Consider the following 13830-nt stretch of genomic DNA (forward strand, 5'->3'; position numbering starts at 1 on the left):
TACACTGGTGGCATGAAAGAAAGTGTGGTATGCTTGAGTCTTTGGTGTATATTTATGTCTGTCCTTCCAAATTTAGTCTCTCAGATTTCCCAGATCCTGATTTGCTTCATACAGTTCTCCACAGCCCAGTTCTAAATAGCTCTATGACAAGAAAAGTTTGGGTCTCTCCAGTCTAACACCTTACCACTGCAATACACTGGCTCTCCTAACAAAAGTTGGCATCTTAATACAGTTCAAACATTTTGTACCCCAACTCCAATAAATTATTCTTTATCATTGGTCAGACTTGTTGGGGCTCATGGGACTTGCAGTCTTGAATATCTGAAGGGCATCAGACCAAACAGCTGCCATCTTTATTATAGTCAACAAATATTTAAAAATACAACAAATGTTAAGGGAAAGGAAAAGTGGGCTGTGAAACTCAGACATGGTCAAGTTAGGGTCTAAAAATGGGGAAACATAAGATATGAATTCAACAGTAACTGCTATAAAACCCTCTTTTCATCTATCAGTTTACATTCAAGTCCAAATTCTGGACAAAGAGGACCACTGGTTTGAAAGAGGGGTCAAAGAGGCCATCTACATTACAATTAAACAGCCCTCTATCAACAGAGGGGGAGGAAGATGACACCACCTATCTCCTGTCTACGACTTCTGTCCTTTTAGCATTTCCACACCCATTTCCACTTTTCAGGTGACCCTGAGGGCACAGATAAACCTCCAAGTGGCCTCAACAACTCTCAGAGTGATGATGATGATGATGATGATGATGATGATGATGATGATGATGATGATTGTTGTTGTTGTTGTTGTTGTTATAATTTAATTTATATACCAGTCCCCTCCCGAAGGACTCAGGGCGGTGTACAGCCAATTAAAAACACAAAATACAACAACAGTTTTAAAATAGTTAAAAGTATTAAACAATTTCGGCCAGAATTTAAAACCCAGAATTAAAACACCAATTTAAAAATCATTTACATAGATAGCCCTGCCTGGCGGAACAGCAGGGTCTTAAGGGCACAGCGAAACACACGGAGGTCGGAGATCTTGCGTATTTCTGGGGGCAGTTCGTTCCACAGGGCAGGAGCTCCCACAGAGAAGGCCCTCCCCCTGGGTGTCGCCAGCCGGCATAACTTGGCCGATGGCACCCTGAGGAGTCTCTCTCTGTGGGACCGAATTGGCTGGTGGGAGGCTACTGGTGGCAGAAGTCGGTCTCGAAGATATCCAGGTCCTGAGCCATGGAGCGCTTTAAAGGTGGTAACCAACACCTTGAATCGCACCCGGAAGACCACTGGGAGCCAGTGCAGCTCGCAACGAGTCATGCCCATAACCACCTGTGCGGCTGCATTCTGGACCAGCTGGAGCTTCCGAGTGCTCTTCAAGGGGAGCCCCATAATGACCAGATGACTTCAAGGAATATAAATCCTTCATCCTCCACCATTCAGTCAGAACTGAAGAAGTTTCTTGGATGAAAAGTGAAACATCTTTAAGAAAAAACGAAGTCCAGTTGCCTTTCAAAAAAGCACTTTTGGGTCATCCATTTCCAAAGCTGATTTTTCCCCAATGTACTATTCATTTAACTGTTGATTCATATATATCTTTTTCATTACATTCAAAAATGCTCATCCTTTCAAATTACACCCCTGCCATTTTCTTTTCTGGGTGCTCACTGTACACTTGCAGATTGATGTGGATCTCTTTCAAGTTTTTCCTTCCATATCACACCCATTCTCTGTCTTCAAGCTGATTGAAATATCAAATCAGCTAAGATGAAAGGATGAAATGCCTCATTGCATGACTATTTAATAAAACAACAAAAATTAATGTATCAGTTCTAACTAACTAAATGCTGCACAAATACATTCTATAGTCATATTTACTGATTTGTTGCCAAATTCAGTTTGGCAAGTTTTAGTGCCTGTTAATAGAAAAGATAATAGAACCAAAATGGAGGGATTGCTATCATCTGCTCTTAAGAGATGTTTTAGCATATTTTAACAGTTGGAGTTTATATTTCTTCTTAAATTGCTTTAGGTAATAGAAAAACACAGAGAAATTATCATCACCAAGAATCTTTATACTATAGTGTTTCCTGCTGCTCCACCTGCAAAAGCTCTATGAAATCTATAGGTGGTTTGGCTCTTATGAAAGACTGTCTTCAAGAGCAAGTCCATTTCAATTATAATCTTAAAGTGCTTAGAGAATTTGTATCAGTTAATCAGTTCTAATGGTTTCTTCTATGTCCTCTTAAAATGAGAACAATATAGGAAAGATATAACAATAACTGAAAAATGTTCCTGCTTCAATAGCTAGAGAAATGCAGATGTTTTCAAGCAGTATATGATGAATACCTGATATTTTGTGCTCCCTCTATTTATTGTTGCATGTATTCATCATAGCTGCCCAGTGATAGGAGGAAGGCTTCTATATTGGACAGCAATAATACAGTATAGCAAAGAGGGTAGAGCAAAGGAGTTCCTCAAGGCTGCTTGTGCAGCAGGAATCTCACCCTACTTAATGAGGTACACTAAATGAGCTACACCAGGGCTGCATGGAGCAGAAAGCACAAACTCTCTGTTGATGACAACTACCCATTAACCCCCATTTTGTGTGCCTTGAATTTGTGAACATTACAAGTCTGGCTTTGAACCTGGATCAGCTGATGGATCTGCTACAAGCTTTGACCCTCGGACTCTGCTTGATTATTCACATGCATGCCACTTTAATTTGGAATTCTTGTAGTGTCAAACTGGCAGCTTGTGGGCCAGATGCATCACATGGACCCCATATCCACCCATTTTTGCAAAAGCAAAAAATGTCACAATAAGTCACGATACATCATGTGACGCAATCGAGTTTGACACCCATGTTGTAGGTCAAATTGGTGAACTTTGGGGAGAATTCATGTCTATACTGCAAGCGTGTTTGTCTACAAGCCTTGTTTAGTCAAGAGAATTAGATTAAATCAATTTTGTATCAAACTGCATATCTTTTTAATGTCAGGTTCCTCTGAGAAAAGTTTCTAACCCTTCATTGCTATTTAAGTGGTTTGTTTTCACAGCACATGTTATGCCTTCATTAGCAAACTCTGCTTGCTTTCAAATATTAATATCCCAACTAACCACCATCACTTTATAAGACAAGTAAGAAGCTAACCTCTTTGTGCCAGCATTTTTAGTATGACTGCCATGAAAGATGCTGGTGAATGTCAATGGAATTCTCTGAAAGAATGCTTTGTGGGTGGATTTTTCAAAAGTAAAAGTTATGAAAGAGCCTGAAAATTAGGATAAATGCCATACTAATTAATCTCTCCTTTAAATAAGCAACATGAACTGCAAAGAGTGAGTTGAATCAGATTTCCTGAAGTTTATGTTAGCCTTGATACCACTAAAATAATAACAGGAATAATGATAGACTTTCTTCCCTAAAATTATAGTTCCAAGTATAAAGGTAAAGATAAAGGTTTCCCTCGCACATATGTGCTAATCGTTCCCGACTCTAGGGAGTGGTGCTCATCTCCATTTCAAAGCCAAAGAGCCAGCGCTGTCTGAAGACGTTCTGTGGTCATGTGGCCGGCATGACTAAACACCATAGGTTCATGGAACACTGTTACTTTCCCACCAAAGGTGATCCCAATTTTTCTACTTGCATTTTTTTACGTGCTTTCGAACTGCTAGTTGGCAGAAGCTGGGACAAGTAACGGGAGCTCACCCCGTTACGCAGCATAAATACTAATTTAGATCCATCTGTTCTTGTCTTTTTGCCATTTTGCATAAGCCCAGGGGACTTTTTTAAAAGAAAAAAATACAATACAACTATTTACTGTATAAGTTAGACTGAAGGCAGTTCCTTGAGAGTTTAAGATATTCTGCAAATTAAATATATTTCACCTTCAGTATTACAGATTATTTCAAAATAATGTATTGTTATGTCCGGATGGCAAGCACGAGCGGCCAAGAGAGCAGCCGATTGGTCTAAATGCCGGCAGGCAGCCGGCGGGAAATTGGCAGCTCCTGATTGGCCCAGCCTCTGACAGCTGAAGTATAAAAGAGCTGTCCATGCCTCAAAACCTTGCTCGCTCTCCAAGGTAGTTAGCTAATCAGAGCGAGTCACTGTTAGCTTTTATTGTTAGCCAATAAACATTTGTTAAATGTTTATCCTGCCTCGCCTCCCTTCTTTAGCCTTTGTTCCGTGAATAGAACATGTATAATCACATAAATGGAAATAAACATCATTTAACTTGAAAATTTGTTTGGGAATTGGCAAGTTATAATGCACTCTAAATCAAGAGTGAGTTAAATAGATTTATTAGCAAATAAATTATGTGCTGTACATCTGAAAAGATAAGGAAATTTTATGCCTGATTCATTGGGGTTTGGGATTTTTTAAAAAGAATAAAAGGTTAGTATAAACCTCTGCAGTGTTTAAGGCATGGGTGTCAAACTCAATCATGTCACATGAGGTATTGCAACATTTTTTTTGCCTTTGCGGAGCTGGGGTGGGCGTGGCCTCCGCATGTCGCATCCAGCCCGCAGAACACCAGTTTGACACCCCTAGTTTAAGGCATTCATTTGTCTTTTGAAATCCGTCAAGAAGGCTCCAAACCAGACCAAAACTAGTGGCCTCATCAACTCCAGGATATTCTAGAGACTGCCCTCAAGTTGTTCATCCCTGCTTGAAAACAATATTATCACTGGAGTTATACCTAGAGGTAGCCTTGAACTTATTACCATAATGGAGCCTGCCCATTACTACTGTAAGTTGTGGTGCTTGTAAAGCAAGTCACCCACATGACTGATCTGTTTTTACAACCTTTTCTGTAGCAGTCATTAAGTGACCTTTGTGACTATTAAGCAAACCCATTGTTCACTATGGGCCATTTTTGTAAGCACTGGTTTTTGGCAGAACATTGTAAATCATGTAACCATAGGATGCTACAAACACCTGTAAATGCAGGGTGGTTGCTGACTGCCCAAAATGCAGTCACAAGATTGTGGCCATCAGAACTTTGGAATTGGGTCATAAGTACCTTTTGGGTAATCTGTCATAATTTCAAATAGTCACTAAGCAACCAGTCATAAATTGAGGATTAACTGTACACGACATACAGTCTACAGCACACATGTACATACATATTTGCCAGTATGAAAAATGATGTTTTATACTGCCATGACTTGTGTTTTGTTTGTTTTAAACTAGGAAGGGATATCTCAGAACTGCTTTAATCAGTGTCTACTGATTATACAGTGTTTTATTTCATAGATTTTCTCTCTGACATTCTTTTGATTCTGCACTTTTGAACATCATCAGAGAACAGAAGGTTTTGAATAACAGATTCAGTAAATAAAAGACACACAATCCAGTCTATCTTGCTAGAAAGCTGCAAGTTGTTTTATTTGTCATTCTCTCCTCTCTACTACATTGTTCTGGCTGAAAGAAGATACCTTTCCATCAAGCTAGACTAGAAATAGAAATAGAATACTTTGTTGGCTAAGTGTGATTAGACAGACAACAAATTTGTATCCAGTGCTGATGTTCTGACCTAGGCTTCCTTAGAAAGTAAACAGCACAAACTTAGTCCCAGCAAACCTCTTTAATTCATATGGCTGTAAATTATTTCCATTTACAGCATGCAAGGCTTGATAAATAGTCTTTCAGAGGAAGGTTATCAACACCCACCCATCTCACATGGAACACTGCCAAAGAGCTAATTTCCAGACACAGGGCAAGGCTGAGTGACAAACAGAATTTTCAACTCTTGAATTGGCCAGATGAACTAATTGCTTCCTGCAAAAGCTCACATCCCGTTCGCTTCTCTTTTATGTCTTATGGAAGGGGCCAATCATCTCCAAGCCTTACTCCCAAGTTGACCCTGTTTCCTTGATTGTTCCTGTCTCCTGGCAGCTCTGTGCATGCTCACACTGGGAACAGGCTGACGCTGTTCTTCTGCCTCGCTGATGTCAGACTCCGGAGACTTCGAAGGCAGCAAAGAACTATCAGATGGCCTTGGCCCCCTCTCTGCCTCCAGCTCAGAACCATCGTCCAAGCCTTCCCCAGACTCCAGGACTGGCCCATGTTCCTCCTCAACCTCCTCACTGTCTGAATCTGCTGCCAGCTCTGCTGGCGGGCCACAACAGCTGATTTGTAAAAATCAGAAATAAAAACTATCTTACTAGTTTAATATATTGCCAAGTATAACTGAAAAAAAATTCTTCACGTTGTATTTAGGTAAAACATAATAACAAGGGAGCATTTTTTTTAATATATAAAAAAATGTTTCCTTATTTTTCTTCCTTTTCCAGAAACTAACTCCTTCTGCCATAAGTTATATTGGGAAGAATTAATACAATTAATATTCCAGACATGAAGAACGAACAAGGCGAACTCACTGGCCATCATCTACAGTGCAGCATTTTCAATAGAAACACTGTATATATAACTGCAAAATGTAACCTTAGAGATGTGTGCCATTTTAAAAATGAATATATTTATGATTGGATAGGTTTTTATGGAAAGCAAAACCTCTACATTAACAGAAATTGTGTAAATTATGCAGGTTTAAATGTTCCAACAATAATGTTCTACTTGGGAGGTATTAGAGAATTTGTTGGATGTCTCAACTGTGATTTATTTATTTATTAAATTTATATGCTACCCAGGGGTGAAATGCTCCCGGTTCAGACTGGATCGCCTAATCCAATAGCGATGGCGGCAGGTGGTTCGGAGAATCGGTAGCAAAAATCCCTGCGCCCCCCCTCCCCACCATGCCCAGCTGAGCCACACGATCATCAGAGGATTTTTAAAAAAAACTTTTAAAAGCATTTTTTCTACAACCTCTTCCGATGAAAAAATGCTTTTAAAATTTTTTTAAAAAGCCTCTGATGATCACGCGGCTCAGCTGGGATCGTCAGAGGCTTTTCAAAGCATTTTTTGCTGCAACCTCTTGGCCGAAGAGTTGGTAAAAAAAATGCTTTGAAAGGTCTCTGATGATCCCAGCTGAGTTGCCTGATCGGCAGAGGCTTTTCAAAGCATTAGAAAAAATGCTTTGAAAAGTTAAAAAAAAAAGTTGGCCACGCCCACGCAGTCACATTACACCCCCCCCAAACCACGCCCACAGAACCGGTAGTAACAAATTTTACATTTCACCCCTGATGCTACCCTTTTCACTCTGAAAAGTGACTCAGGGCCGGTTTACAATGGTGGTTAAAGATCTTCCAGATTATAAACAATTCAGTATTGTTTCATGCCTTCCATAGAAGAATGCCTTAATGCCTTCAAAAAAATAATATCAACCTCGTTTCTTTTAACTCTTTCCAGAGAGCTTGAATTGTCTTCTTGGGCACACTTCTCGGATCGCAAATTATTGTCTCTGCAGATCTTTCTATATCACTTGCTTTCCACTAAATGAAAACCTTGTTCCTAATTGGTAAGCTTTATAGACCATGATCTATTTCCATTGAGTCATTTTTAATGCTTGTTCATTTATCACAGCAAAGATAGAAGCTGAGCAATTCCTGTTGAGCTCTTCCTATTTTCTAGCTATTTGTGGATATAGTTCACTTCGATATAAAACTAATGATCTGGCCTGAAAGGAAAAAGAGGGGGACTTTAGAAAGTCAATTTCATCAGGAAGGAAGAAAAAATAGCTCTGGGAGCTATGTTATTGAAGGTCCTGATTCTGCCAATCTTTTCTGTCTTTTTACCACTCTTGTTAAATTTTGTAAGCTCTTTGTTTAACTTTTTTTTTTAAGGAGAAACATAATGTAAGCTGGGGATAATATTATGCAAGTATATAGTGCATAAACCTGCACAACTGTATCTAAGGTGCCTGAAGGGAGTATTTTATTTTTTATTGTAAAATATTCTAACCAGTGTTTGTTAGCTTTACTGGTTTCCTATGCCATAGACCAGGGCTGTCAAACTAGCGGCCCATGGGCCGGATGCGTCACATGCTGGCCCTGGCTCCACCCAGTTTAGCGAAGGGGGGGAAGTCCTGTTACATCACGTGACGATGCTGTGATGATGCGAGTTTGACACCCCTGCCGTAGACCTTTCTCAGATCAATGAGACAGGGAGATCACAGCCATCTTGCAAAAATAAAGTTTGTGACTTTATGAACTGAAGAAGAATTCAAAACTATTTTAAAAAGTAAGCATAATAGAAGCAAAAATTAGAAAATTCTAAGAAAACTTTCAAAACACTAACTTAATATAATATGATGTCCATTTTCTAGGCTAACATATATGGAATGGTAGGTTCATAAAGTTTGAGGTTCTGTTTCTGTAGCAGGTGAGCTATTTTTTGTGGCAAGAGGCTAACCTATTCTAAAATTTGCACAGAACTGCAGTCTGCCTAGGGAACTAGAAGTCAAGTACATATTTACTTTAAAAAGACTGCCTTAAATTAACAAGCCTTTCTTAATTGTCTTATTGTAGTTTTATTTTATGTAATTTTATTGTAGTATTATTGTAGGGAATATTCATTTTCAAAAGTAAATTATATTTTAATTTAATTAAAATTAAAAACAAAAATAATATTTTAAGATAAACTGTGACAGTTCAAACTTAATGACGGAACTGAAGTGATTTATGACCACTCCTTGCACTTAAAACCATTGAAGCGTCCTCAAGGTCACGTGATCAAAATTTGGCAATCAGCATGTACTTAAGACGACAGCAGCGTCCCAGGGTCATGTGACGGCCCTTTGCGACCTTCCCAGGCAGCTTGTGACAACCAAGCCAATGGGGGAAGCCATATTTGATTAAAACTGCACAATTCACATAACAACTGCGACAAGAAGATGATAAAAATTACTATGATTCACTTAATGCCTTCTGCTTAGCAACAGAAGTTCCAGTCACAACGGTGGTCATAAATTGAGGGCTACCTGTACATGGCTGGCCAATCTGCTTTCTTTTATAAACCTTTTTTTTTTTTTTTTGCATTTGAACAAGTTAATCAACAGACATTCTTCTCCCTCAAGAGGCCAAACAGGTAATTAATTTCCCCTCCCCTTTTTAAACCACAGCAACTCCTGACAGATACACATGCATGGACAGATTAGTAGAAACCACGTAGCTTTTTGTGAATTTGGTTTCAGTGGCTCTAAAAAGACGCAAAACAACACAAATACTCATTTCTATTAGGTTTAGAGTTCTATGAAGCAATTATTCAGGTAGGAATGGAAAAATTTGTGTCATGAAGGAAAGAACAGTTTTAATGGGTCAGAAGGGCAACTACCACTATGTTTTGTAGTAAATTTGGCTATGAATGCAAATCAGCAACTGAGTGTTGCCTGTTAGAGAAATCGATTTTTACAAAAACATTTATTTAGTTATTTATCTATCAAATTTGGAGACAAGCAACTCTTGACAGTGTGGAATCCTGTGAAGTCATCAAGAGTTGTGCTCAATTCATGGGTGACTTTAGCCTTTCTAACTCACAGCTGATACAGACATTGGCTGCTCTGTAATAGTAAGCAGGATTGGATCTTCTGGCTAATACTTATGCAGGAAATCTAAGAATATAAATTATAATTGGATATTAAAGAGCAACACACAATATATAAGAGAGAGAAGATATATATGAAAATGGTAGATTTAAAGTTTCTTGGTTTTTGTCTTTTGCTTTAAAACTCTTAAGATACACTGTTGAGTGTAAGTTTATTTTTATGATGTGATTTAATTCAGACAGAATCACTTATTTCTCAACTCCTGACTGATTTGTATATTCTCAGAGCAATAACAAATTAAAGTTAGTTTGTTTTAAACTCTCTAATCCTTTATCTCTGTCTCATGAGGAAAACATTTGAGCCATCTTCTTAATTTATCTAGACAAGATAAATCCAAATCTAAATTTTATCTTACAAGATAAAATCATATACTTTCAACTTCATTGATGGCATGTGTCTTCATCAATCTCGGGTCCTTTATCGAAGACCTGTGAATTTGACGGTTCAGCACAGGATCTTAGCTATTCCTAGCGCTGCACTCTTTTGAACAGAGAGCTCTGATGTTGTTCTTGGGATCTGTTGGAGTCAGTCTCCCAGTTTAGGAATCACAGTCCCAAGTGCTCCTACCTAGCAGGAGAGATGAACAGCAAATCAAACATAGACTTCCTAAAGACCAAAGTCTATGTTGGACTTGCTGGTATATCTCTCCTGTTAAGCATTCATACACTGCTGTGTTTCTATAGCAAGAAGATGTTGAACATGTCCAGGACAGGTGTTGTTAAGCTCTTTATGTTCTTGACCCACTGCTGGATATCTGCTACTATGATGGGGGCTGGTTCCTGTTCTTAGAGATTGCTGGGGTCTGCTCTCAGGTCCTGCAGTGCTTTGCATTGGTGTTATGTGTCCTCTCTTTCTCGAATATGTTCTTTGGTACTGTTCAGTTTCTGCTGGTGGTGTTCATGTGTTATTACATTGCAGTTGAGAATATACTGAACCTTGGATGGTTCTTTAGAGCACAAGGCATCCTCTTGGTTTCTGCTTCTCTAGTGTATCTTCTTAGCATGGTAGTCAATGTTGTGAGCCTTTGTTTAGCAATCTGGAGAGCTTCAGATGGAATCAGGACCTTGTATTTTTTTTCAGTAGCCTAGTATTTTCTCTAATTGTCACAACTTTCTGCAATTCTACCAGTTGACTAATCAGGAACCATAATTTTACAGTGCCAAACTTCTGCTGAGTCATCACAAATATGTAGAGTTCTTACCATTCTACTGTAATAGATTGTCACATAGACTGCATACTGCTTGTTTGGTTCCTGAGACATTATGACAATTTAGACATGTTGCCTGATTAAAAGATAATGAGACAACATTAAAATATTTAACCGGGTAGGCATCCTCTGTAGATGCTACATCGTTTAGAGGGAAATGTGTATTTGTATGTTTCTTCAAAGAGAATACACTAATAATGCATCCTTCATTGATACCTATCATTGGCATAATAACATGGTTTTTAAAATGAAAGAGCAGCTGCACTTCACATAGCTGTGTAAATGTGGTAACTAAATACTTTTCATTTACATGGTCTTGTCACATTGAATTAAACCTGTAAATTAGTGAGTACCAATCAAATACGATATTCAGAATTATTAGGTACCAATATCACTTTCAAGCAAACACAAATTCAGGTGCACATCAGCACATTTCACAGTACGATGTGTACAAAGAAAGCAACCATTGCCTTTGAATAAAATGAATTCAGGACTGAAAGTCATTTAGTTTAGGGTGGTGGCATCCATCAGCCCCACACTTCTGTGATTTCAATGTAACATTTTCACAGCAGCCTCATTGCAATTTATGTTTCAATATAAGAGATGGAGAAATACAGCTCTGCTTTTCCAATTGGTTTTTTTTTTAAAGGAAAATAGGAATCTTTTGCTTTAGTGGACAAAATGTTTTTGGAAAGACTTATCTGGACTGATAGCTGAGGGCTAAAGTCTAAATCTTATGGGGGGGAAACAAATCCTCTTAAAATGTGAATGTGATTCAATGCAGGCCATGAATTCTCATCTTGTGAAAGTAGCTACCTTTCTTCAACAATTGCTGAAGCAACACTCCTTCCCCACTGAAAACCAGAAGAAAAAAGTTTAAAAAACACATAAACAAATATAGTTGTGCATGGCATGGCCTCATCTACATTGAATGTCGATCCTACACACTATTTCTAAAAAAATAAAAGTTATTTGGGGTCTTTGTTGTCAAATGTTCCTTTAAGGTAAAAAACGGACTGTGTTTCTAAAATCTATATCCTTCAATGGAGAGATCTAAGTGTAATAATTATATATTTATTAAACAAATTTATATGGCTGCCCAACTCAAACACTGTACTCTGGGTGGCTTACAATAATAAACAAAGGCCATACTATACATTACTCAACTTTCAACTATTTTTTTTAAAGGCCACTAAAAAGGCGATTGAAAAAGCAAGTGTGTGTCATTTAAGCCTAATTCACTTTTTGGGAAAAAAAATTAAACAGAACAGGAAGACGGTGCTATAACTGAGTCAGTGAAACAAGCAATAAGTAATCTGTTGGATTACAATAGGAGAGTTGGAGATTAATACTAACATTGTATTGCATCTGAAGAGTCTAAGTGTCTGGATTAAGAGAAAGATTGTTCAAAATTTCAAAAATGGGGGGAGGAATCTTATGTTTACTGGTGATGTAATCTTGCAAATATTATTCCACTGCCACTGAATTCCCAGTATACAAAATGGAATAGTAACTGGCTCATTGAAACAGATCCAAATTATGTGCAAAAGACTTTTATTTTTCTTTCATGTTTACCTAAAAAGAAGGTATTTGCAGCCAATTATGTTTGAAAATTTTGGATTAACTTAATTAAATCATTGCCTTTTTTAAATACTCTTTGTGAAGCTTTCTAAATGAATTTCAGATAATCTTAAAATGCTAGACTTAATCCTTCTTCTTGATTGCATTATAGTAGCCTAATTAGATACAGCCGTTGATACCTTTCCTACAGCTGGCAAAGCTCTTTATTTGGGTCACCTGTATCTCCTGGGCTTTAAACTGAGTTCCTAGGTAAAGAAAGGGTTCGTTTGATTTTTAAATCTGTCAATGCAAAAATTAGGGTTTTTTAATCTTTAAATGAAGCTATGCAGAAAAATTAATCAAACAATTGTCACTTTAAAAAGTCATTTTTATAAAAAGACAAATACATTGAAAATCAAATGAATATTTATACTGAAATATCTACTTTTGAAATAACTTTTTAAAAATTAATTGTGTAAAACCTACACAGTTATTAATTAAAAACTGGAGCAACATTCATACAAACTAATTGCATTTCTTAAAAGAAAATGGGGAGAGTTCTCTTCAGTATCAGTATCAGTGAAAGATAATATGTTTGAGTTGCTATAACATTTTATTAACTCTGTAGCTATGGATCACAATTTGAGAAATGCAAAAATTCTATGCTATTCCATTTATAAAACTAATGGTATGTAAGCAGGCAACAGAAGAGATGTCTGGAAAGAATTTCTATCAGTGACGTTCAGCAAGTCTGCCAGAAAGAAAAAAAAAATCCTCATGTTTTTAAAGTACTCTGTAGCAGCCAATACTACAGAATGAATTAGGAAGAATCGAACATTTTGGAATTAGGGCAAATAAATGGGGCAGACAATAGTGAACTCATAAGAAGCATCCCAGATGAGACAATTCGAGATGGAGGGCATTAAACCTGGTCTCTTCTGCATGCAAAGCATGAACTTTACCAAAAAAAAAAAAGGCAGGTAGTTTCTACTTTTATTAGACTGGCTCCAAATCAGTGCATGCAACTAACCACTGAATGCAGATTTCTACATTTTCTCTTACCCAGTTCCATTTTCTTTCCTTTTTTCTGGCTTTCTGAAAAGCTTCCCTTGAAGATTAAAACTCCTGCTGAATGTTATAATGTATAACATTAAGAAGAGAAAGAGGAAAGAGAAACATATGAAAATATAATATGAGGGGGAGGTGTTGCTTACAAAAGGATCTTTTTTCAAAGTCATTCATAGTGTTAAGAAGAATAACTCAACTCCAGAAAAGTGGATGGGGAAATCAGCAATTTCAAGCCATATAGGAGTACGTTGACCAGGATCCAAGTTGTTAGCTTTCACACACATAGACCAAATCTATACCATTACAGTATAAAACTTATACAAACAGAAGCATGGCTGATTTCCTCCCAAGACAAATAATTTCAGAATATGATTCCTATGTGTATAAATATTAAATCCACCATTTATGTTTTATTCCACTTTATCTGTAGTACAAATTAAAAAATATGGTGTATTCACTATATTAACAAACGTGCGTGCTG

This window comes from Pantherophis guttatus, chromosome 7 (genome assembly GCF_059756535.1).
Source record: "Pantherophis guttatus breed Tessera chromosome 7, ASM5975653v1, whole genome shotgun sequence".
Classification (NCBI taxonomy): domain Eukaryota; kingdom Metazoa; phylum Chordata; class Lepidosauria; order Squamata; family Colubridae; genus Pantherophis; species Pantherophis guttatus.